Raw genomic sequence first — 26881 nt, 5'->3', positions numbered from 1 at the left:
TTGGGGTGATCCTTTTCAAATCAGCCAGTCATCAAAGTAAGGACAGACCTGGATCCCTTGTCTCCTTAGGAGAGCTGCCACTACTTCTAGACTCTTGGTGAATACCCTCAAGGCCACAGAAAGATCAAAGGCCCCTGATCAAAGGACCCTAGTAAAGGGATGTTTCTGACAGGAATCTGATGTATTTCCTGTCAGTTGGGAGGACTAATATATGGAAGTAGGCATTTTGCAGGTTGAGAGCCATGAACCAGTCCTGAGAATCTAATGAGAGGATTCTGGAGGGCAGAGTCACCATCCTGAATTTGAAAGGACATTGAAGGTCAAGGATGGGCTGTCAACCCCCTTTCTTCTTTGGGATAAGAAAGTAATGCAAATAAAAGCCTCTGCCCCATAACTCCAAGGGCACTTCTTTCACTGATTTCCGTTGTAGAAGGGAATCTGCTTCTTGTTTTAACAATCTCTCTCATGGGTCCCTGGAAAGGAATGGGGAAAGAGAAGTGGGGGAAGAAGGAATTGAAACTGAATTGGATACCCCTTGCTTACAATCTCTAGGATCCACCAGTCTGAAGTAATCCCAGCCCAATCTTCTCAAAAATAAAAAAAGACAGTTGCCAAAGGGGAGTGAGGGAGTGAGTGAGAGTGAGAGTGTGTGTGTGCGCGCGTGTGTAAACTAAAAAGATCTTCCACTGGTCCTATCAGGCACTCAAAGTTGGTGGCAAACCTGCTGCCTGCTGGAAGTCGCGGACTGTTGGGCACCAGAGAAGGCAGAGAGTCATCTACTGGGGAATCTCTGTCTCTTCCTTGGTAACACTGAGGTTCTCTGTGGCTCACCGTAAAACTAGGTGGAGAAGAACTTTCTAAAGGATGACCATTGGTGTAACTGCTTCCTCCTTAGACTTGGGATGTACAGCCCCCAAAAGTGCAGTTGCCCTTAAATTCTTTAGGAAGTGGGGGGATTCACCTGTCCCATTGTTGAAAAAATCATTACCTTCAAATGGGAGGTCCTTGATTGTTGTTTGGACTTCCCTGGGATCCTTGAGAACTGAAGCCATAGTGATCTCCCCATGATTCTTGCAGTGACCGTGGTGTCAGACATATCCAGGGCAGCCTATAGAGAAGTGCAGGCAGGCAGTTATCCATCTTCCATGATGGATTTCAGCTCCTCATGGTGCTCCTTGGGAAGTTTGTCTATGAATTGAAAAAATCTGTCTCAGTTTAAAAAACATATTTTTGGAAAGCATGCCAGATAGTTAGCAACCCTCATCGGGAGGATTGCTGATTAATAAACCTTGCAACTTAAGAGGTCCAATTTTTTTGGTGCTTTTCTCTCTGTATGGATTTAGAGGCCCCTGCTGCTTTGATATCTGCTGTACTGCTGCCACTACAAGAGAACTTGGTGCTGAATACAAACAGACATACTCAAATCTTTAGCAGGGATCTAGTACCTCCTGTCTGCTTTTTGACAGGATAGATGCAGGTGTATGCCAGGTGGTTCTTGCAGGCTCCAGTAGACCTTCATTAATGGGCATGGTGAGTCTCCCTATTGTAGAAGGATGCAGAATGTCCAAGAGTTGTGTTGCTAAACCACTTCCAGGGATATGTCTAAGGTTTCCATCATGCATTTAATCAGATCTCTGAATACCTAAAAACTCATCAGCTGAAGCCAATGTGGGTGGATTCAGTCTCATCAGGAGAGTATGAGGATAATGCAGCAGGAATCAAATGATCTTTTCCTGGCAGCTGATGTTCCTCTTCACTCTGCCTCTCAAGAAATTGTGGGTGAACCAACTGGCTCAACTGATTTGCCTCTCTGGGAACACCAATCTAGCCCAGAGAAAACAGATGAAGCAGGCTTTCTGGAGTATGTCTGTACACCTCAGAGGGTCCAGTAAGGCCATGACTGTGTAGGTAGAAGTACTATGGTGGAATGCACATGGGGATGGGTAACAGGTAGGGTGATCTCTACGAAGCCCAGACCCCTTTCTACTACACATCATGATGCTTCCTAGAATCCCTCCCTGACAGCCAACGGAGGGAATGGTGGCTGCGTGAGAGACAATTCTCTGGTGTGCTCATCTTTGGAGCATTGCTCCCTTGGTCCCTTCTTCCCTGTCTGATTTCCACATTGATGTAGTGGCAGACAAGTGGGGCTTCTGAGTGAATATGGCCTGAGAGTTCAAGTGGAAGCATGGCTCACCAGGGCACTGACTGAGAAAGACTGAGGCCTGGTTATAGTTCTCCTCTCAGAGTCTGAGGAGGCTTGCATCAACTTCTCTAGGAGGAAAAGTTTCAGCTTCGCCTCTCTCAATCTATAGGTATGCTTGGAGAAAGAGTGACAAACAGAACATTGTTCTATGACATGTCCTTCTCCAAGACAAAGCAGGCCTGTTGTTACTGGGTACTGAGGCATCATATGAGGGACAGGTCTTAAATCCCAGTGATTTAAACCATCACTCTCTCTCTCTCTCTATATATATATATATTTGCCAATGGGCATAAAAAGACAAACTACACTTACCACACTATATTAACTACACTAACTATTTAAACCATACTAATATGTATAATCACACAATCTGCAGAATAAGGAAATACTGGTTATAATGTGCATTCAATTACTGATAAAATAGACTTCCAAAATCAAATATATCAAATTGAATAATATTTTTTAATACAGATTTCGGTAATAGACATTTTTAAATCTTCAGTAGGCCATTCCCAGAGACACTTTTTTCCATGTTAGATCTCAATAAGATGAATAAACTTCCTCTAATTAAAAACAAAATAAACTTAGATTACACATTGCATTGTCAAAATGGATACCAAGATTTGAGTTGGTCCTTGGGTTTTTACACATCAAGTTGGCAGAACAGAGAGCTTCCCTGAGATGAAGTGCAACTACTAATTGATTTAGAATATTAGTCTTCTTCTCTGACATTGACAGTAAGTAAAAGGCCTTTGATTCTTCCTCATATTGCTCAAATTTCTGAAACGTGCCTCAAAAAAACAAAACAAAACCTTTTAGAAACTTTTCTAACAAGAGGTGGAAGTAATGGGCACAAAGGAAAGTCCATATTTGAATATTCGCAGCCTCTGCCATCACAAGAACGTAAGAATGGTCATGCCAGGTCAGATCAAAGGTCCATCCAGTCCAGTATCCTGTCTTCCAACAGTGGCCAATGCCAGTTTCCCCAGAGGGAATGAACAGAAAAGGTAATCATCAAATGATCCGTCCCCTGTCGCCCATTCCCAGCTTCTGGCAAACAGAGGCTAGTCACACCATCCCTACCCATCCTGGCTAATAGCCGTTGATGTACCTAACCTCCATGAACTTATCTAGTTCTTTTTTGAACCCTGTTATAGTCTTGGCCTTCACAACATCCTCTGTCAAGGAGTTCCACAGGTTGTCTGTGTGTTGTGTGAAAAAATACTTAATTTTGTTTTAAACCTGCTGCCTATTAATTTCATTTGGTGACCCCTAGTTCTTGTGTTATGAGAAGGAGTAAATAACACTTCCTTATTTACTTTCTCCACACCAGTCATGATTTTATAGACCTCTATCATATCCCCCTTAGTCGTCTCTTTTCCAAGCTGAAAAGTCCCAGTCTTATTAATCTCTCCTCATATGGAAGCCATTCTATTCGCCTAATCATTTTTGTTGCCCTTTCCTGAACCTATATATCTTTTTAGAGATGGGGAGACCACATCTGCACACAGTATTCAAGATGTGGGCGTACCGTGAATTTATAGAGGCAATCTGATATTTTCTGTTTTATTATCTATCCCTTTCTTAATGATTCCCAACATTCTGTTTACTTTTTTGACTCCCGCTGCACATTAAGTGTTTTCAGAGAACTATCCACAATGACTCCAAGATTTCTTTCTTGAGTGGTAATAGCTAATTTAGACCCCATCATTTTATATGTATAGTTGGGATTATGTTTTCCAATGTGTATTACTTTGCATTTATCAACATTGAATTTCATCTGCCATTTTGTTGCCCGATCACCCAGTTTTGTGAGATCCTTTTGTAGCTCTTTGCAGTCTGTTTGGGATTTAACTAAATTGAGTAGGAAAAGCACAAGAACAAATACCTGAAAAGATTTTTTTTTATTTAAAACACCCACTTTAATGATTGACTTTGTCCTTAATGTATAAGACTTGAAGTAGCTAACAGGTTTATGTTGTTACTGTTTCTCACAGGAATAATAATAATTGACTCTCATGCAGCACTTTTCATCAGTGAATCTCAAGGTGCTTTACAAATGAGGAACGTATCATTACCCCCACTTTACAGATGGGAAAATTGAGGAAAAGAGAGGTGAAGTAACCCAGCAGGCTACTGACAGAGCTAGAAATGAATCCCGATCCCCCAGGTCCCACTTTAGTACTCTATCTATTAGGCCACACTGCTCTACACAGTAGTAAATCATTGGACAACTCTCTCACATTCTCTAACTTTAAAATGAATGTTATTACATACAATGAATAAAAAAAGACGTGTATTAATCAATACTTTGAATATAAAATTTATGCAAATTATTCTCATTTCTTCAATATCCCTGCTCTTATATTCTTCTGTCACATACTTTAGGCTCCAGCTCAAGTATAAGAGTGATTCTGGTAAAAACACATCATGGGCATGGATGCTGATAAAATGCACTACACATATTTTTGAATATTGTTTGTATGTGCCACAAAATGAAAAATCTTGAAGTTTAGAACAGAAATATGAACTACACTTTTTTTAGTACCACTAACCAATTTTATTCGATGATTAATTTATCATAGGACCAGATGCATAGATACTTTTACTGAATTTAGGTTTTGTTTGTATTACTAACTGCCTTTATTTACCATAAAAAAACAACACCACCACATAGGTTGTTAATCTTTAAACACAAACAGTCAAAATAATCGTAGACCAGTTGTAGTTTTGTTTAGGGATCACAGACTTTTTCAGTCTATCAAACTGGGGGAGAGGTGGGCAACCTGCGGCCCGTCAGGGTAATCTGCTGGCGGGCTGCCAGACAGTTTGTTTACATTTGCACGGCTGCCCACAGCTTGCAGTGGCCACGGTTCGCCGTTCCCAGCTAATGGGAGCTATGGGATGCGGCGCAGGCCACAGGGACAAACTGTCTGGCGGCCTGCCAGCAGATTACCCTGACAGGCCACGTATGGCCCATGGCCCGCAGGTTGCCCACCACTGATCTGGAGTGTGCATTGATCTTTAGTGTGCAACATGCTTCTAACTTGCTTTTTGCTGATTCAACATGGGTTTGGAACTGTCTATCAATAAAAGTTTATATATTAGATTGAGTAAAGATATACAACAAAATGTAAGAAAAGATCAGACCACACTCCAGAGTCTTGTCAGATAATTATATTTTATTTAACCACAAACTAATAACTATGTACCAAATTGAGCATACTTTTCAATAGTTTTGTCAGAGTAAGGGCTGCAGTGTTGCACACTATATATAAAGCTATGAACAAAGGAAACCAAAATATTGCACCAAATGTTCCAGTGGCAGTGTTTCTTGACATTTTATTTCCAGAGTCCTGTCTTCACAGAAGTCTCTTTTATTCTTACATGTTCTCTTACCCAAAGATAGTTTCTCTCAAGAATCTCCAAATTATTTACTGCAAAAATTTTTAAAACCTCAAATAAACATAAGCAAATGTGACTTTGATGTTCATTTATCTTAAGTATCTGGTCAAGTCATTTGAGGCCTCCATTGCTCAGTCCACTAAAACATAAATCACATGAACTTTGCCTAAGTCTCCAGTCTCTGCATTTTACCCACCTTGCTGGGCACAGGCTTATGACCACATCTAGCTTAGATTTTTTGCTTCTTTGCCATACTTCATTTGCATAGACCAGCAAGCCATACCCACAATCACACATGGAAATGTTTTCTAAGATGTGGTTTCTGCAGTTAGGTTTTGCTTTTTAATATTCATAAATACAGGTTATGCATAGTTTAGTTTAATAATGTATTCCTAAAAGTTAGTAGTTCTAGCTAATCTAATCTAATCTATTTATCTATAAAGCACCCAAACCCATGGTACCTCAATGCAATCTTCTCCTTCATACTCTGTGGTGTTTCTTAAAATACAAGCTATACTGTGAGAAGACTAGTTAACAAGAGCAGGGCTGGCGCTAGGAGTTTTGCCGCCCCAAGCAAAAAAAATTTTGGCCGCCACCCCTTTTTTTCGTGGCCCCCTGTCCCTGGCCCCAACACCACCCTTTCCGAATCCCTTTCCCAAACCCCCAGCATGCCGCATTTACCCCCCACATTGCTTCCTGCGGGGCCCCGCCATAGCTCACCTCTGCTCCACCTGCTCCCCAGGGCGCGCTGCTGCTCCGCTTCTCCCCCCTCCCTCTCAGGTGAGGGAGGGGGGAGAAGCGGAGCAGCGGCACTTTCAGGGGAGCAGGCGGAGCAGAGGTGAGCTAGGGTGGGGGGTGTAGGAAGTAAGGGGGAGTAGAGGAACCGCTCCCCGCTCCAGCTCACCTCCGCTCCACTACCGCCGCCTCCCCCGAGCGCCCGCTGCTCGCCTTCTCCTCCCTCCCTCCCTCCCTCCCAGCCTTGCTGCGCGAAACAGCTTTTTCACACGTGGCAAGCCTGGGAGGGAGGGGGGAGAAGCGGAGCAGCGGCGGTGCGCTCAGGGGAGCAGGCGGAGGTGGAGCAGAGGTGAGCTGGGGCGGTGAGCTGGGGCAGCGGGGGCACTTTTTCCCCATGCCCCGGAGTCGGCGCCTATGATGGCCGGCGCCAGAATGCAGCCCCTAGAAATGTGCCACCCCAAGCACCTGCTTGTTTTTCTGGTGCCTAGAGCTGGCCCTGAACAAGAGAGACCTGTCTTTCTTATTAACTTATACAAGGCCTGATCCAATGCCTATTAAGTCAACAGGAGTCTTTCTACAGACTTCAGTGAGCACTGGATCAGGCACATAGTTCTGTTTTTTTCTGAAATTAAACTTTTCCACTGATGGCTGCCTACTGCCTCCCGCAGTTTAAATTTCCTTTATTCCTATATACAAGAAAAGATATATTCCTTAGAAGATGGTTAGAAGATGCAGAAATACAATTTCCAAACTGAAATCTTCACCAATCTGATTGCTGGGGATGTAGTTTTAGAGTTTTCTAGGATGAAGGATTTTCTAATGTAAAGTTCTGTTTCTTATACTAGCAACTAGTTTTAAGTACCATATTTATATGATCTTCCATAGCGCCTCCCATTTTTTTCAGGATTTCTTTCCCTGTAGTTCTAAATCTGACTGGCTTTCCTGAAAACAGGAAATACACAGTACAAACATTTTCAAGCAGGTTTAGATTAATCAGACCAGTATTCTGAGAGAGAAGCAAAAAACGTACATACTCTTTAGTTAACTGTCTTATTTTCTGAATCTATGTTTATGAGAGGTCATAATATCAAAATTTTATCATGAATATCCACTTAAATACCCACCAAAGAAAATGTATTTATTTTAATACCCTTCGGCTAAATAAGTAATATTACAGTCATTGACAAGCTTACTTCTTTTTTCTCTTAATTTAATTATATGTAAAAAATTCTAATTTCTTGTACCACTGATATAATCCTACATTTTCTGATGCATTTTATAATTGCTATTGTTTGCAGTGACATACATCTTCTGATGCCAGAACTAATCAAAATCAGATCATCATAGCACCATACTGTAGTACTGTTTTGTTCCCCATTGAGTTGCACATATGGTAGATGGCAAGATACAGCCCAGAAAAGGCTACTTACCTCATCCAGTCAGAGCCCTGGCATTTTTGCAGAACTACTCACACCTACCTCAGATTCTCCTTAATGTCTTATCTTCCTTATTCTTGAATATCTGCTATGATGGTGGCTTTACCACTTCCAACTATGCAGTTGTTTTTACTATTGAGAACTGTCTCCTCATATCTGGCCTTGACTTTTCCTTCCTTGACTTCAGGCCACTTCTTGATCTATAATATTCTAAAGTTGTGAATAATTTCTTCCCTTCATTTATATATATTTATCCTGAATTTGAAGAATAATCATGTTCATCCTAAATCATCTCTTTTGTAGATGAGATAGATTTAGCAACTTTTCAGGGGCGCAATTTCAACATTTTTTTGATGTTGCATTTTCTCTTTTTTTTTAAACTATCTGTATATCACTCACTGTTGGAACCAAAGGTATATGCACTATTCTAGCTCCAGTTGCACCAAAATGATGTACAGTAACACTGTCAACTCATTGACTCCCTAGTTTTATGTTTTTCTATACATAGTATAGGAATGGCTTCTCCCCTCAGACACACTATGATATATTTAGTTTGCTATGTGTTATTACTCCAATATCTTTCTTGACCTCGCTTCTCTCTAGATAGCTATCTAGGGGTTGATTTTGCCAGGTGCTGATGTTAATGGGACTTGAGGTCTTCAGGAGTCACCAACAGGAGCTAAGCACTTTGCAGGACCAGGCCATAGATTTGTATTTATGTTGTTCAGTTCCTCTCCCTAAATGCGTGACTACATTTTTTAAAGTGATCCTCATCCCATTGCATACACTCCAAAACCTTAGGTCATTTTACATTTCCTTTCCTCCTGCATGTTTGTCACCCATCTGATTTTGGTATCTTCAAGTTTAATCAGTTAATCTCAGATTTTATATTAGGCTGTTAATGTAATTATAATAGATCCCCTCTTACCACATATCCTAAACAGCACTTTCTATAACCTGGGGAAAGAAAAGGGCTGATGAAGACAACCAGTGACCTTGCTAGGCCAATCTATTACCTGGAACGTGGTAGCAATCTCACCACCCATTGGAACACTGTAAAATAGTTACACAGGTTTTATTAGTAACACAGGAACATATTATTGCTTGTCCCTGTTTTAAAATTTATGGAAAAACTATAGTAGTAGTATGCAGGATGAGGTCATTTTTTATATTGATGTTTTGCCACTAGCACTTTAATATCAGACCATGGTCAAATATGCCATGTGCGGCCTATGGGCTGCTTTAATTTATGCCAGTTGGCTATGGTCCCTAAGGAATCATATGCAGCTGAAAACTGCTGGAGTGCAGGAACACTGTGTCATGTCCTGAACATACCCCTTATGCCAGGGCTGTGGGGGCAACTGCTCTGTAGCAGAATTCTCAACTGGCTAGTTAGTCAGATTGTGGCCACTTTGTGGTGCATGCATGGTGCAAAATGGTTAGAACAGGATCAGGGAATCTGGACCTTAATTTTTCAGATGCTTTTCTATATTTTTCTCTGATTACCCTTTTGTTTATGGCCTCTCCAGCTATATTCTCTAATAAATTCCCCATTTTCTGGACAAAAAGCTCAGATTTTCTTTTAATCAGTATACCCTACTGCAAACAAAAGAAAAACTAAAATTCTGGGTTATTTGTGGAACTCTTATTTGCTTCTTTCTGTTTTCTAGCAGTTCCTTTTTAAAAATATGTCTATATTTTGAATATATTTTTTAAAAAACTTTTCTTCTATCACTGGGCTTCCCCAGCCAGCATCATTTTGTTCTTGGTTTTGGCTTTTTGTTTTTTTCCCCCTTTATTTTATATCTGCATTTATATGATGGTAAGATTAAATGTAATAATTTCAATCTCTGTCCTTTTCTATTTCTCATAATTTTTTTTATTTAACTAATTTCACTTCTTTCGCCAACCATCCTTTCAGCCATGTCTTAAAAAAAATCTTCATATTTTGTTGCAGTGTTATTGTAACTGCCTACATGGTTTCCACTTTTTTTTTAAACTCTCCCATCTTCCTTCTACCTCATTTCCTAATATGGTTACCCATTTCTGTATCTCATCACTTGCACCAGAAATATTGTAAGCTTTTGATCATAACCTCCAAAATTCCCTCCTTTTTTTTCAGAGCTGTTACCATTTTCTCTTTGTTAGTCAATATCAGATCTTTTAATTATTTTTAAATTTTCACATACTTAGTATCAGATCCGTAAGTAATACTTTTTTCCTAATCTCAGATTAAGTAGCATATTACATGCCTACATCCTAAATCCCTCATGATTTATGCATCCTTCATTTTAACCTGTGAAAGTGTTATTTCTTTATATGCCACCTATGTGAATTTCAGTACTTGTGTATATTTGTTTTTACAAATTACTTTGCTCTCAGCTGAGCTTCCCTTATCTAGAAATGTATCCTTTTATAATTATATTGTAGTACTGTCTTGTCCAACCATGTTTGTAATGCAATCAAAGATCATCCAATGGGAATTGGGGCTGCTCAGCATTTCTCAGGATCAGGCCCTAAAACAAAACTGTTTATGAACAGAAACCTCTATTGTTTCTTGATTATTTCCCATAGGTTGTTCCAGCTTTTAGGGACAGTGTATTCTCACAGTCATCTCAATGTACCTATGTAATATTCATTTAACTTAATTTTTTCTTTTGCAAATTTCCCCCCATGTTTACATTCATCCATCAGTTGATGATGAATCATTCCTGGTTTGTTAAATATTTTCCAGCTATACTCCCCACCCCCTCTTCTCTTCCTCTTCATTAATGAAGGAGATAGACATTCAGACTCTCTATTAATGGTTATATTTTGATTGCAAATATAATCATTCACAATAAAGTTGTCAAATGAAGTCAGATAAGACAGCTGGATTTAAGTAAATATAAAATGCACATTATTTTTAATCTGCAAATGCTTTTTTAATTTTTGAGATTAAAGAGTTTTTATTATCGGTCAAAATCATAAATTATACTTTAAATATGTTCATTACTCAGTGGTATTATACTGCCTTTAAATCAAGGCTTCTTTACATACTTTAATTCATTTAATTATTTTTCTCTACTTGCTTACTATTCTGTAAAAATTAGAGGAGAGATTCTGCTACCCTAGTCATACTGACTAGTATCTTAGTGAGTAATTCCACTGAAATGTCAATAGGACTACTCATCAAGTAAGGCACTACTCAGCATCAGTATGGGTGATAGAATCTTGTCCTGTATAAATAAGAAAAAAAAATAGGGCCAAATCTTTAGCTGGTGACTTCACTGGCATTGTGTCAATTTACACTTGTTGAGGATTTTGTCCATATAGTTCTAACAAAAGATGCAGTCTTTCAACCCTATATTGCTCTCCCTTTAGATAATTTCCATATGTATTGTTAACCATGGTGGAATGGATCAACTGTGACTAATTTTAACCAAAAATTACAAGAAATTGCCACACTAGTCACTGATTTAAAGAGATATTCTAAGGCTCCGCTGCTTCCCATTTCTCAAGAGTAATGCTGAAACCTGCTATTTTCTTAGTCAGTCAGTCAGAATGTCAAAGCAACTGCTTTTTTAATGGGTACGGTACCATATGCTGGCCTGCTATTATTACAGTGTTAATAATTTGCAGCCAGCATAAATGAAATTCACAGCCATACCTCCAATTTTCTAAGAAGTCAATATTACATTCTGTTACTTTAGACATGAGAAGGCCACCCTTAATGGCAACATTTTTCATATCCAAAATGTGTATGTATAACAGAAAAGTTCTGTACTTTACTTGTGCAAATTTTTTCATAGATTTTTAAGATGCCTGTCACTGTGATAGCTTACCACCAAATAATTCAAATTATCTAAAGAACGTTGGGGTTGGGTAACAAGATATAAAATATCCACTTCAGAAAATCTGATCAAAAAGTTCTTTTACTATCATTTCTAGAATGAAGACTAATGCTATATCACATATTTTGTTACATCTAAAGCACTATGACATTTTTCATGGATTTTGTATTCTCTTCACATTAGGTTTTACAATTCTATAAAAGCTTCTGAATTACAAGCTGGTTAGGCAAGCAATGCATTATACTTCTGTGCAGAAGAATGAAGTCTCTTAATCTTCTTAGCATATGCGCAATGTGCCTCTGGTGGCATGTGACCAGGATTCATCACCAAATTTGGTGGGCTGGTTGGATCATTAGCTTCCCCAGCTTGCACGGGGTACTGACCGGGAGTGTAATGTGAATGCTGATCCATGTCCCCCAGCCTCTTAGTGATTCAATGAACATAAAATTCATTAGAGTATCACAGTCTGCTCTATCTCTTCAAAAGAGTAGTTCTCACAGAAGATACTGATATCAACATCAAAGAAAAAGATCTTCCACCTTCCAAATCAGAAATTATGCATCTCAACCTGGGAGGAGAGGCAGACATGTAACCTGGGAGGAGAGGCAGACATGTAAGCCTCCAAGTAATCAAGTATGCTAAAGAGAGGCTTCAAGGAAGAGGGTAGCTAAAGCTCAGAGAAAAGGGGAAAGCAGAAAAACAAGATGATGAATTTTTTTTAGAAAAGAACAGAGGTGAAATAGAGAAAATAAATAGAAAATAGAGACAGTGGCAAATATGCCAGGGCACTTAACAATCACTGCAAGGAAAATGCTAACAAATAAACTACAGACAGTAATTCTTGAGTACAGGAATGAGAGCTATATTCCAAAACCTAATATCACACTAAATGCTGTTTCAGAACAGAGGTTTCATGATTTTAGCGGGTTGTGTTTGTGCCATTATAATTAAGATGGTTTTATTCTTTCTACAATACAACCTCCCACACCTCAATACTCCCTTCCCCACTACTTTTAAAATATTCTTTTAACTTTGTTGTGAATATTTCCCTCAGGCTGAAATTTGTACAAGACATTAGCCTAGAATTTAATTTTCTGTGGAAAAAAATTAAGAAAATCTATGTGGCTGTTTTCGAGTGCTAAAACTGTAGTAAAAAAAACCCTAAAATTTGTTTCTAAGACACTTATATTTCAAAAAACTCAAAGTCACATTTTCTAAAAGGTTTTTGAGCCTGATCATCTCAAATTAGACTAGCAGACTGCTGACATATTTTATTTTTAAAAGTGAAATTAAAACGTTTAATTTAAATAAATGAGATATTGCAAGAGTGGATATTTTTGAGTATATAAAGTCTTTGAGTTTTAAGCACAAACTCAGCATGCATGTGTGCCAGTAGTATGTGAGTATACTAAATTGCATTTTAGTCCTTCAACTAAATGTTGATCTTGGTATATATATTTTGGTGGTTGGATAGATGTTTTCTCCTGAGGCAAAAAAAAAAAAAAAGGAGGAAGAGCCTGTCCTGGATGCCTGAGGGAGGAATAAACATAGAGCTTAAGAAAAAGTAAGTTAAACTAGTTATTATCCCTTGAGTGTGTTATAATAATTACTCTTCTAAATTGCAAGTTTTTAATTATCTACATTTATGAATACATTAGGTATTCCACAAAATGAAAGTGAAGGGGTAATTGTTCTGTCATGATGCTTCCATAGCTGTACTATGGAAAAGTAAACCTCACAAGGTCATATCACTAACTGAGTAATTTTTAATCTAAATGTAATGAATTACTTGCAGTTCAGTAGGTATTTGCTGATCAACATCACAATGTTTGACTTAAAACAAAATAATCTGAGAAATAGCATATTTGTAGCTATCTTATTCTGAGCAGAGAAAATGTACTGCACTTATTTGCATCTAATTCTATGCTGTTTGTATTATTGTACATTACTTGTGTTTACTATGCTGAAGTGCACAGGAGTGTTCAGTGAGCCAAAACAAGTTTATCCTAGTCAGTGGAAAGGCACTAAATAGTAAGAAATCAGTAAGTCTGAAATGATGAATTATTTGTTGCATAATATTAAATATATTTACAGCAAGACAAACCTAAGCTTGTATTGTTCGGTTTCTGTATTCTGTAACATTAAAAGAGAGTTTATTTTACCTCTGTATTTGGCACCGACGAAAACATTGCTGGAATAGTGTGTATAGTTCTGGTGTCCACAATTCAAGAAGGATGTTCATAAACTGGAGCGGGTTCAGAGAAGAAGCACAAGAATGATTAAAAGATTAGAAAACATGCCTTATAGCAATAGACTCGAGCTCAATTAATTTAGCTTAAGCAAAGACGATTAAGGGGTGATCTCATTACAATCTGTAAGAGCCTACAAGGGGAACAAATATTTGATAATGGGCTCTTCAAGTTTATTAGAGAAAGGTATAATATGATCCAATGGCTGAAAGTTGAAGCTAGACAAACTCAGACTGGAAATAAAGCATAATTTTTTTAACAGTGAGGGTAATCAATCATTGAAACAATTTACCAAGGGTTGTGGCAGATTCTCCATCACAGGCAATTTTTTCATCAAGATTAGAAGTTTTTCAAAAAGACATGTTCTATGAATTATTTTGGGGAAGTTCTATGGCCTGTGTTAAACAAAAATCAGATTAGATGATCACAATAGTCCCTTCTGGCCTTGGAAAGTATAAATCTATGAAAATATGCTCTCCTTTTTTTAAAGCACCTAATTAGCCCCTGCCCAGTCAGCTCCAATCAGGGGAAGCAGATTGGGGCTGATGGAAAAGGCCTGATGCTGGCCTGAGGATTGGCAACACCTGCTGGCCTGACAAGCCAAGGGCTATAAAGGCTGGGAGGAAGCCAGAAGGCAGGGGGGCAGCCAGGGAGGGAACTGGAGGTCTCCTAGCAGAAGGTTGGCTCTGCCTGTAAAGGAGGAGAGTAATCCTGTAAAACTTGTACATAGATGGACACTGGTGGTGGGATGAAGTTAAGTAAATAAAGACATGGGTGTTGCACAACCCTGAAGTCTCTCTGAGCCTGATTGGGGGCAGCAAGCGGGCCCTAGGAAGAGGGCAGGGACGTGGACCCTGTTACAGAGCCGTACACCAAGAGTTCATGAATTCTTATTATATACAATAGATAAAAAATATTGTAGAAAAATACACGAATAAATATGAATCTTTGAATTAAATGTTGTTGGACACTTGTAAATTAAATACACCTCTACCCCGATATAATGCAACCCGATATAACACGAATTCTGATATAATGTGGTAAAGCAGCGCTCCAGGGGGGCAGGGCTGCGCGTTCCAGCAGATCAAAGCAAGTTCAATATAACGCGGTTTCATCTATAATGCAGTAAGATTTTTTGGCTCCCGAGGACAGCGTTATATCAGGGTAGAGGTGTATAATGAAACTCAGGAATTTTTTCCCCCTGGAGTTTTAAAAGGGCCAGATTGTGTATATCCCCAGTATGGGTTTAGGGGGTGGAGGGCAAAAGTGCAAGGAAGCTCCTCTCTCCATCCTTGCAACTCCTCCACAAGGGCCAGACACAAAAGCAGACACTGCGCTTGGGGTAAAGGGTGTTGAAGATACTAGCAACCCTTGCAGTGCAAATCACCCAAAGGGGGATGGGAAGGAAGCAAGGCAGTAGTCCCACCATCTAGCACTGGCTGGCACTCTATGGCGCTGTCAGAGCTACCATATGTCAGTCAAGGAAATCTGGGAGGAACTATGCCTCCTGAGGCACAATCCCTGAGAGGCCTGGTCTACACCTAAAACTTAGGTCAACCTAGCTACATTACTCAAGGATGTGAAAAGTTAATTAAGACGACCTAAGCCGCAATGTACACACCTCCAGGTCGACAGAAGAACTCTACCCCACCCCTGAAGGCAGACCAGTGTGTCATACATACACAATGGTCCTTACTGAGTGAGACAAAAGTATGTGCAATCAGCCTGGTTTACATATCAAATTAAAACAGGACAATCCTGTCAGTTGCAATGTATTATAAAAGATATATTCAAACCCTAAATATTGGACTACCTGGACAATGGTTTTACACTGAAGACTTTATATAACCTTAAGAATTACAGCCTTATAAAAACAGGAGAAAAAAAGAGCAAGTGTGCAACTTTCTAATGCGACAAGAAAAGTAAAACAACATGCACTATTTATAAGAAATCATATACAAACTCTGTCTAATGAGAATCACTGTAAGTCACGTCTGCTTTGGTTTCACTTCTCATATGATATGAAGTATTAGATGGGGAAAACATAAGTACCTGTATTCCTTGGGTCAAATCCTTCAGTATAGCACAAGGAGAATGGTCAGGTCAATTTTTAGGACTACCAGCTTTGACTGTGTATCTTTATGGATTGCTGCCCAGATTCTCTGGGGAAGTGGACTGTCAAACAGTCAATTACCCCTTCTTGGTTCTTATGGTGCATCTGCACCAGCTCTGCCCCTTCAGCATATATTAACACAGCTTAGGGATTGCTCTACTTTACGCCAATTGGCTATGGTCTTGATAAAACAATAAGCCAATTGTGAACACAGACTGGCTAACCTAGTGAGGAGGGCTTTAAACTAGGTTCGACGGGGATAGGTGAGCAAAGCCCACAGGTAAGTGGAGAACATGGAGACCTGGGAGATGGGTCAGAAATAGGAGGGAGCGTGGGCTATAATGGCAGAGAGAAAGGAGGGTCAGGGCAAAACTGGGAGGCAAGATCAAATCAGGATCTTAGATGCCTATATACAAATGCGAGAAGTATGGGTAATAAGCAGGAAGAACTGGAAGTGTTAATAAATAAGTACAACTATGACGTTGTTGGCATCAACGAAACTTAGTGGGAAACCAGTGGACATAGTGTACTTAGATGTCCAGAAAGCCTTTGACAAGGTCTTATGTAAATTAAGCTGCCATGGGATAAGAGGGAAGGTCCTTTCTTGGATTGAGAACTGGTTAAAAGACAGGGAACGAAGGGTAGGAATTAATGGTAAATTCTCAGAATGGAGAGGGGTAACTTGTGGTGTTCCCCAAGGGTCAGTCCTCAGACCGATCCTATTCAACTTATTTATAAATGATCTGGAGAAAGGGGTAAACAGTGAGGTGGCAAAGTTTGCAGATGATACTAAACTGCTCAAGATAGTTAAGTCCAAAGCAGATTGTGAAGAACTTCAAAAAGATCTCACAAAACTAAGTGATTGGGCAACAAAATGGCAAATGAAATTTAATGTGGATAAACGTAAAGTAATGCACATTGGAAAAAATAACCCCAACTATACATACAATATGATGGGGGCTAATTTAGCTACAACAAGTCAGGAAAAAGATCTTGGAGTCATCGTGGATAGTTCTCTGAAGATGTCCACGCAGTGTGCAGAGGCGGTCAAAAAAGCAAACAGGATGCTAGGAATCATTAAAAAGGGGATAGAGAATAAGACTGAGAATATATTATTGCCCTTATATAAATCGATGGTACACCCTCATCTCGAATACTGTGTACAGATGTGGTCTCATCTCAAAAAAGATATACTGGCACTAGAAAAGGTTCAGAAAAGGGCAACTAAAATGATTAAGGGTTTGGAACGGGTCCCATATGAGGAGAGATTAAAGAGGCTAGGACTCTTCAGCTTGGAAAAGAGGAGACTAAGGGGGGATATGATAGAGGTATATAAAATCATGAATGATGTGGAGAAAGTGGATAAGGAAAAGTTATTTACTTATTCCCATAATACAAGAACTAGGGGTCATCAAATGAAATTAATAGGCAGCAGGTTTAAAACAAATAAAAGGAAGTTCTTCTTCATGCAGCGCACAGTCAACTTGTGGAACTCCTTACCTGAGAAGGTTGTGAAAGCTAGGACTATAACAGAGTTTAAAAGAGAACTGGATAAATTCATGGTGGTTAAGTCCATTAATGGCTATTAGCCAGGACGGGTAAGGAATGGTGTCCCTAGCCTCTGTCTGTCAGAGGGTGGAGATGGATGGCAGGAGAGAGATCACTTGATCATTGCCTGTTAGGTTCACTCCCTCTGGGGCACCTGGCATTGGCCACTGTCGGTAGACAGGATACTTGGCTAGATGGACCTTTGGTCTGACCCGATACGACCTTTCTTATGTTCTTATGTTCTTATAATATACATGATTGGAATGTTGGTGTGGATGGGTACAGCTTGCTCGGGAAGGATAGACAGGGGAAAAAGGGAGGAGGTGTTGCCTTGTATATTAAAAATGTACACACTTGGACTGAGGTGGAGATGGACATAGGAGACGGAAGTGTTCAAAGTCTCTGGGTTAGGCTAAAAGGGGTAAAAAGCAAGGGTGATGTCATGCTAGGGGTCTACTACAGGCCACCTAGCCAGGTGGAGGAGGTGGAGGAGGCTTTTTTTAAACAACTAACAAAATCATCCAAAGCCCAATATCTGGTGGTGATAGGGAACTTCAACTATCCATATATATGTTGGGAAAATAACACAGCAGGGCACAGACTATCCAATAAGTTCTTGGACTGCATTGCAGACAACTTTTTATTTCAGAAGGTTGAAAAAGCTATTAGGGGGGAAGCTGTTCTAGATTTGATTTTAACAAATAGGGAGGAACTCGTTGAGAATTTGAAAGTGGAAGGTAGCTTGGGTGAAAGTGATCATGAAATCACAGAGTTCACAATGCTAAGGAAGGGTAGAAGGGAGTACAGCAAAATAGAGACAATGGATTTCAGGAAGGCGGATTTTGGTAAGCTCAGAGAGCTGATAGGTAAAGTCCCATGGGAATCAAGACTGAGGGGAAAAACGACTGAGGAGAGTTGGCAGTTTTTCAAAGGGACACTATTAAAGGCCCAAAAGCAAGCTATTCCGCTGGGTAGGAAAAATAGAAAATGTGGCAAAAGACAACGAGATCTTGCATGATCTAAAAAATAAAAAGGAGTCATATAAAAATGGAAACTAGGACAAATTACAAAGGATGAATATAGGCAAACAGCACAGGAATACAGGGGCAAGATTAGAAAGGCAGAGGCACAAAATGAACTCAAACTAGCTACGGGAATAAAGGGAAACAAGAAGACTTTTTATCAATACATTAGAAGCAAGAGGAAGACCAAAGACAGGGTAGGCCCACTGCTCAGTAGGAGGGAGAAACAGTAACAGGAAACTTGGAAATGGCAGAGATGCTTAATGACTTCTTTGTTTCGGTCTTCACCGGGAAGTCTGAAGGAATGCCTAACATAGTGAATGCTAATGGGAAGGGGGTAGATTTAGAAGAGAAAATAAAAAAAGAACAAGTTAAACATCTCTTAGAAAAGTTAGATGCCTGCAAGTCACCAGGGCCTGATGAAATGCATCCTAGAATACTCAAGGAGCTAACAGAGGAGGTATCTGAGCCTCTAGCTATTATCTTTGGAAAATCATGGGAGACAGGAGAGATTCCAGAAGACTGGAAAAGGGCAAACATAGTGCCCATCTACAAAAAGGGAAATAAAAACAACCCAGGAAACTACAGACCAGTTAGTTTAACTTCCGTGCCAGGGAAGATAATGGACCAAGTAATTAAGGAAATCATCAGCAAACACTTGGAAGGTGGAAAGATGATAGGGAATACCCAGCATGGATTTATAAAGAACAAATCATGTCAAACTAATCTGACAGCTTTCTTTGATAGGATAACAAGTCTTGTGGATAAGGGAGAAGAGGTGGATGTGGTATACCTAGACTTTAGTAAGGCATTTGATATGGTCTCGCATGATATTCTTATCGATAAACTAGGCAAATACAACTTAGATGGGGCTACTATAAGGTGGGTGCATAACTGGCTGGATAACCGTACTCAGAGAGTAGTTATTAATGGTTCCCAATCCTGCTGGAAAGGTGTAACGAATGGGGTTCCGCAGGGGTCTGTTTTGGGATCGGCTCTGTTCAATATCTTCATCAACGACTTAGATATTGGCATAGAAAGTACGCTTATTAAGTTTGCGGATGATACCAAACTGGGAGGGATTGCAACTTTGGAGGATAGGGTCTAAATTCAAAATGATCTGGACAAATTGGAGAAATGGTCTGAGGTAAACAGGATGAAGTTTAACAAAGACAAATGCAAAGTGCTCCACTTAGGAAGGAACAATCAGTTTCACACATACAGAATGGGAAGAGACTGTCTAGGAAGGAGTATGGCAGAAAGGGATCTAGGGGTTATAGTGGACCACAAGCTAAATATGAGTCAACGGTGTGATGCTGTTGCAAAAAAAGCAAACGTGATTCTGGGATGCATTAACAGGTGTGTTGTGAGCAAGACACGAGAAGTCATTCTTCCGCTCTACTCTGCTCTGGTTAGGCCTCAGCTGGAGTATTATATCCAGTTCTGGGCACCGCATTTCAAGAAAGATATGGAGAAATTGGAAAGGGTCCAGAGAAGAGCAACAAGAATGATTAAAGGTCTAGAGAACATGACCTATGAAGGAAGGCTGAAAGAATTGGGTTTGTTTAGTCTGGAAAAGAGAAGACTGAGAGGGGACATGATAGCAGTTTTCAGGTATCTAAAAGGGTGTCATAAGGAAGTGGGAGAAAACTTGTTCATCTTAGTCTCTAAGGATAGAACAAGAAGCAATGGGCTTAAACTGCAGCAAGGGAGGTTTGGTTGGACATTAGGAAAAAGTTTCTAACTGTCAGGGTGGTTAAACACTGGAATAAACTGCCTAGGGAGGTTGTGGAATCTCCATCTCTGGAGATATTTAAGAGTAGGTTAGATAAATGTCTATCAGGGATGGTCTCTAGACAGTATTTGGTCCTGCCATGAGGGCAGGGGACTGGACTCGATGACCTCTCGAGGTCCCTTCCAGTCCTAGAGTCTATGAATCTATGAACTGACATAATGATGGTGTGCTCTATCCCACCCATTTGCATCCCTATGTCAGTGTGTGTTGGGGGTAGTTAGCATAGGAATTAAATACTCCATTTTACATCACCTGGGGGCTCCTGGGCTACACCAGAAAAATTCTGAGTTGACCAGTTAGAACCACATTCCTGAACAGTGCAGTGGATGAAACATAAGAGAAGAATCTGGGCCTGTATTTCTAGGTTTAAAAATAAGCAAGTTTAAGCACTTTAGCTTATCAGGAAAAAGAACATTGTTCTATTTGCAGTTTCCACAGAAAGATCTGTTTGTTGCATCAATTAAAAAGAGTATGTAGTTTACCCAGAATATTTAATTTGTTACTTATAATCAAATCCATTTAAAATAATATACTGTTTGTAATTGAACCAAGCATGTAAACTAGAAGGGTCACAGATTAAGTTATTTTTACTACCTTAATGTTTTATTCTTTCCCCCGGCCCTCCCCCCCCCTTTTTTTTTTACAGTTTGTGGATGAAATTTGCACATCGTTTGTTTTCCAGTATTGAAAGGTAAGTTAACTCTAATTATATCCTTCTACAGTTATATTTGGTTATGTATAGTCCAGCTAGGATTTGTGATCAGACCTGGGATTTTTCATACTGTATTTTGTTGTGAAAAGGAAGCATCTTTACAGAGTCCTCTTTTTTTTTTTTTAACACGTTACTCAAAGACCACTGAATTATTATTTTAATGTTAATATTCTCTTATTCCTGGACAAATTCATATTACAAAATTTTAAAGCTTTGAAAATAAGGCTTGGTAATGGAAATGCGAACAAGGCTTTACACTATAATAACCTTAGAAAGTAGGATGGAATCCCAATCCTATAAAAGGATCTGCCTACAGAACAAAATATACAGTGGTCTTTGCAGGACTGACCCTATATTAACATCTCTGATACTTTACTTTTATAACAGAATATTTGTACAAGAAATGCAAGCCCACTTCTGTCCTTCATCAGCCACTTTTTGAAGCCACAAGTAGTCAATCCTGAATGATTTATGTCTTTAAATACTTTATACGCAGCTCATTACATAATAACAACTCTTTTTATATTAAATAAAAATAGCTAAGAGTTAAGACAAAAACTTGAATATAATTATATGGTATACCCTTTTCTCTAACAAATCAGAGAAAATAAAAACAATCTGTTTCAAGTGATGGGAATTCTCACTTACTGGCCTTTATGATCGCAAAATCCACCTTTAAAAGATATTTTTAAAAAATGACACAGTAACTGTCATTTGATAGATAATACTAATGTTTGGCGCAATACCAACATAATTATATAATGTATTGAATTATGAATGTATTCTACTATTTAGGCTTACTGAGTGTAGTATACAGTATCTTTGATCAAGCATTCTAACTCGATGCTGTTCAGTATGCATGAGCCTCTAGAGTATTTAAGGTTAACATGACATCTGACAAGCAATTCAATTTTTAGAGACTAATGCTGAATATACAACTTACAGCTTTAAGTTATTCCAGCAAAGGAAGGGCAGAAACAGTTGCCCACAAAAGTTTACAGACTGTGAGCAGAAAATGGAAAATGTACTGCTGTGTTTTATTATTACTTGTGTTCTTTCAGTGTTATTTATTGTAATGGCAGGTCTTAAAGGACACATATCAATTAACCATTTAATTGAAATTATAAAGAAGTCATGTAATTGGGTATCTGACTTTAGTCAACCATATAAGTTTACAAACATAAAGTAAAAAGAAAAAAGATAAACTGATATATAACACAAGCCCCCAATCCTACAAAGGGATCCATGTAAGATGATTATTCTACTTGTGTGGACTCTCTAAAGGATGGGAGCCTAAAAAAGATACTCTTCGTCTATTTAACCAGATCACAAAGTACAACATACTTTATCACAAAGAAAACAAATTATCACATACTTTAAGGTATGCTGTATAATATGTAAAGAGAGGAAATGAGAAAAAAATAATGTCATCCTAGGCAAGAAGAGCTCAGCTCTAACGTAAGAAACAAAATAATATCTTATTTTCAAGAAAAACATGTTTGAAAAAAAATAACCCAAAAGTTTTGAGTTGCTAAATGCCTATCTGCCAACATCTGACATATATAAATATAGCTATATGAGGAGAAAAATGAGGATACACCTTTTAGCTCCAGGAAATATGCTGGACTAGAAGATTTTTTTGATGGAAGAATGGAAAAATGATAAATATTTACTAAAAATAAATAAAGGATTAACCCTATTAAGGTTCAATTTCAGGAAAGGACATAACATGCTGAACATACATGCTCAACTTTGACATCAATGGGACTTAAGCATGTGCTTAAAATTAAGCACATTCTTAAATGTTTTGCTGAATTAGATCCTAAATAGGAAAGGTTAGCATGTAGGAGGAATATGGAAATGACAAAAAAACCACAAGGCTTTCTGTTGCTAAAGAATAGAGGTAGGAAACCTATCACTGTAAGAGAGAAAATGAAAAAAGTTATATTGAAAAAGCTGAAGAAAATACGAAGTGCACAGCTTGGAAAACTGCAAAAGAGCAGATAACAGATTTTTCAACACAAAAACAATATTTTTCAATATGAAAACATGTACAAATGTTCATTTTCCCCTTATGTGCATAAAAATACACAAATAAGAAATATAAAACAAGAATGTTTAGAGAGAAAGGGAATGTGCTAACTTCCCAAATTTTTTTAACCTTCTTTAAAATTGCCATTGTTTACATTTTATCAAACTTTGTTTTCAGGAATTTGTTTAAACTCCATATAATGTGCTAGACTCTAATCTAAGATTCCAAGAAAACAGATTTTTGTAAAGATAAACAACAATTAATATCACTTATAACAATATCCATAATATAGTAATCATTCCTTAATACATCTGATAACACGAATTACTCAAATTACTACTAACACATAGATGTGTGATACCTTGTTTTGGTAAAGGAAGATTTCCCAACATTAATGGCATGTAGAAATAAAGTATGGGAAATCCTTCCCACAGAAAAAATTACAGACCGCCTTACATCAGCATCAAATAGTTTTTAATGCATATACTATTTGTGGAATCTGAACAAAATAAATATACAGATAATGATAAGAGGTTGACCAAACACAAATTGGTCTTTTAAAGGGAACAGGTGCAGGTTATTGTTAAGATCTGTTAGTACTTGTATAGATAATTCGTGTATGTTAATAATGACAACATTAATTTTTTTTAAATATATCATTTATTTAAAATCTATTGTGTGGCAACATGAACTCTAATATACATTCACAAGCCTGATAAATGTTTTCAGCAAGTGGAGCTGAGATGTTTTATCTCTTGACTCCTTGGTGGTCAGGGCTAGAAAAACTTACCAGACACCTGACAATCAGAAAACTAAACCTACTAGTCAAGAGGTAGATATGAAAGATAAGAGTGTTGGGACTCCACCCCTGAAGTTTAGGGGCAATGTCCTGGCAAGCTCCTCTGCCATCAGCTGCTAGGAAAAACAAGGGTACTGAGATTTCTACTAGAATGCTGTTCCTGGACTATGTTTGGAGAATCTTTATCTTTTATACTAGTAGCTAGTTAGTAGACATCTTATAAATTTGAAGGTCCGCCCTCACATAACTGCTGAAAAGGATAAAAAACATTCTATCTCTTCTCTCACCCGCTAGAACATTCTGGCTGCTAGCAGGGTATTTAGGTCTCCACTACTCTATCCCTCCCCAAGTCATCTGGTAGCTGTGAAAGGTTGAGGGAAGAGATCCCCATTCCCAGCTTCCATTTTCAGGTCCTCTTCCCCTGTAAATATCTTCAGTGTCTGCTTCTGCTGCTGCTCACAATGTTCCAAGACAGCAGCAGCAAACGGACATTTCTGGCAATTTCACCATTGCCTACAGGTTTCTGAATAGGAATGTGAAACTGATTAGACTTTCACTAATACTACTGCTGTTTGACAAATCTACAAGCAGAAGCAAAGGCACTAAAACTGTCTGCAGACTCAGGAAAGTGACACTACAGTTCACATTTGGTTCATGTTGGAAAGGTTATCTTTGTAACAATAAGAGCTATAAACTTAATTTATTTTTAAATGAAAATTTTGATTCTGCAGACATTAGTGGTGTAGATGCCCTCACTTGCTCAGGTAAGCCTGCCATTTGCCCAGGGTAAGTTGATTTTCCAAACTCTGTATATGACTATCCTTTGTGTATCTAACACAGAACTGCCCAAAGTGGTGTGGAGTGTGTAACTTTGTAAATCCTGCTAGTAACAACTGTGTCTGCCACCTTAAGGAGCACCCAATGGTACAGCACATCAGTGCCCAACTGCAACATGTGACTATGGTGGCACTGTAAGGTAGTGCCCACTACTAGTAACTAGGAGATAATTTATCCTTTCTGGTAGATTGTACCATCTGTTTTTCTTTCTTTTACCAGTATTTCTACTTTTACACCTCTACCCCAATATATATCTATATCTATAACACGACCCGATATAACACGAATTCGGATATAACGCAGTAAAGCAGTGCTCCGGGGGGGAGGGGGGCGGGGCTGCGCACTCCAGCGGATCAAAGTAAGTTCGATATAACGCGGTTTCACCTATAACGCGGTAAGATTTTTTGGCTCCCAAGGACAGCGTTATATCGGAGTAGAGGTGTACTTTCTTCTGGTTCTCTTGATTTCTTCCTTTTTCTCTGGCTCCCTTTCTTCAACTCACTTTCACTTCCCCAATACTGCTCCTGTCACATACCTATTCCCTGCTTCTCTGTTCTTTGCAGGGGGAGAATTTGTCCTGCTTTCACATACACTTTCTTTAGACCTTCCCCCCCCTCTTTGCCATCATTCACAAATAATACAGAACCTTCTTGTACAAGGGCAGTCAACTCCTGATCGCCCCCTTGTGGCCAGCAGAGGCTCTGCCATGGCCTGCTTCTGGTTTCCCTCTTCATGGCCCCTTAAGACTTCCACACAGTCTTTCTCACAGCTAACACCCGCTTCCTATCTGGGGTTGGTTAAATAATAGAGACAGTTCAAAACAGTCCTCAAGGTCCTCAAAATAAAATCCATTACCACAACCCAAAAGTTCACACTTAGCTCAGGCTCTTCTACGACACACGGAGCTCTTCTCCTTCCCCAGTCTGCTTTTCACAAAGCTGCCACTCCTGGCCCACTCTAGTGGATGCTCAGCCTTCTGGATTTGGTTTTCTTCTCCTGTCAGCATTTCCCCAGTTTCTACGGAGAAGACAGCACATATACTGCTCTCCTTCAGAGAGCTCCTCGTGATTGGCTGGGAAAGAGGGGACCTTGCCCCATCCTACACAACAGAGCTCCTGTTCCTGGGCCCTTAAAGGGACAGTGTCCTGGGTTTCTCATCCCCATCCAACTACTAATTCCCCAGAACCACTTCCTCTCTTCCAGCTTCTGCCATTTCCTGAGACTTTGTTTATTCCAGTGTTTCTGGAATAGGGTTTTCTGGCCTTCCTCTAAGCTTAAAGGGCCAGTATACTCCATTACACTTCTGATTCCCATACTCTGTCACTTTCTATCTCTTTGCTGATTGAATGAGACCTCTTTCAAAACATTCTGCTGGCTGTCTGATAGCAGAAGGGAAATAAAGAATATTAGCATAGATGTGCAATGTTACAATATCACCACAGTTGCACAGGGAGAACGCCCACAGTGAGTTTCTGCTCATTTAAACATAAAAGCAGGAGTCTTGGTAGTGATTGTACCCACAGTTGCAGGGAGAGCACTTCCTCCGCAATCCAGGTAAAGGTATTTGTAATCACTCTATGTGAACACAGTGGCATATGACATTGTAAGTATTATTATTATTTAAGCACTAAGAGTGTGATGGACACGATAAAAGATACAATTCCTGCTCCAAGGAGTTTACAGTTTAATCAGCATATCTGATGGAAGTCAATCAGAATTCCAGATTAGTTTAGTTTACTTAAACCAACTTTCACAAAGATACATACTGCAAATGCACATTTATTAACATTCATGTATGCAAACCAAGAGAAAATAATTACATTAGTAAATGTTGATACCGTAGCTACACAAATACTAGTGTAATCAGTTTTTACAGAATTTTCTCTAAATTTCAGAAAGATTAAGAGAGATAGAGAGTGTGTGTCTAGAAGGAGAAATAGATGTAATATTTGTGAAAAGAGAAACAAATTCACATTTCCATATCTAGAAGCAATACTACTGTATCCCACATTTTGATGATAAATTATCCAGAGAATAATGAGACCCCTGGTAGATGTGCTGTATATGTTTTCTAACACTAAGCTAAATGAGGATTTCTTGGATACATAACTCAGATTTCCCAATTCACATTTTTACCCATAGTCCTTTTTTAATATTGA

General features: G+C 39.0%; 2 long non-coding RNA genes across 10 annotated transcripts in view; one reads left to right on the top strand and one right to left on the bottom strand.

Moving 5' to 3' along the window:
- The window catches only part of LOC128829605 (uncharacterized), an 84159-nt gene that overhangs the window by 19529 nt on the left and 37749 nt on the right, over positions 1-26881 (top strand). For 2 of the 4 annotated variants that reach the window (XR_008443356.1, XR_008443358.1), the window contains exons 2-3: positions 20989-21033; positions 24617-24649. This is a non-coding gene — a long non-coding RNA (uncharacterized LOC128829605). The remainder of the gene's footprint in view (positions 1-20988; positions 21034-24616; positions 24650-26881) is intronic. The other 2 variants (XR_008443357.1, XR_008443355.1) reach the window with 1 other exon arrangement.
- LOC128829620 (uncharacterized) overlaps positions 1-26881 on the bottom strand; it is a 53295-nt gene that overhangs the window by 14667 nt on the left and 11747 nt on the right. For 2 of the 6 annotated variants that reach the window (XR_008443359.1, XR_008443360.1), the window contains one exon: positions 13778-13860. The exons of 1 other annotated variant lie outside the window; for it this stretch is intronic. This is a non-coding gene — a long non-coding RNA (uncharacterized LOC128829620). Of the gene's footprint in view, positions 1-988; positions 1189-13777; positions 13861-14156; positions 14260-26881 lie in introns of all 6 variants that reach the window. 3 more of the 6 variants (XR_008443361.1, XR_008443362.1, XR_008443365.1) reach the window with 3 other exon arrangements.

This window comes from Malaclemys terrapin, chromosome 1, assembly GCF_027887155.1.
Source record: "Malaclemys terrapin pileata isolate rMalTer1 chromosome 1, rMalTer1.hap1, whole genome shotgun sequence".
Classification (NCBI taxonomy): Eukaryota; Metazoa; Chordata; order Testudines; family Emydidae; genus Malaclemys; species Malaclemys terrapin.
This window is presented reverse-complemented; position numbering and strand designations above follow the sequence as displayed.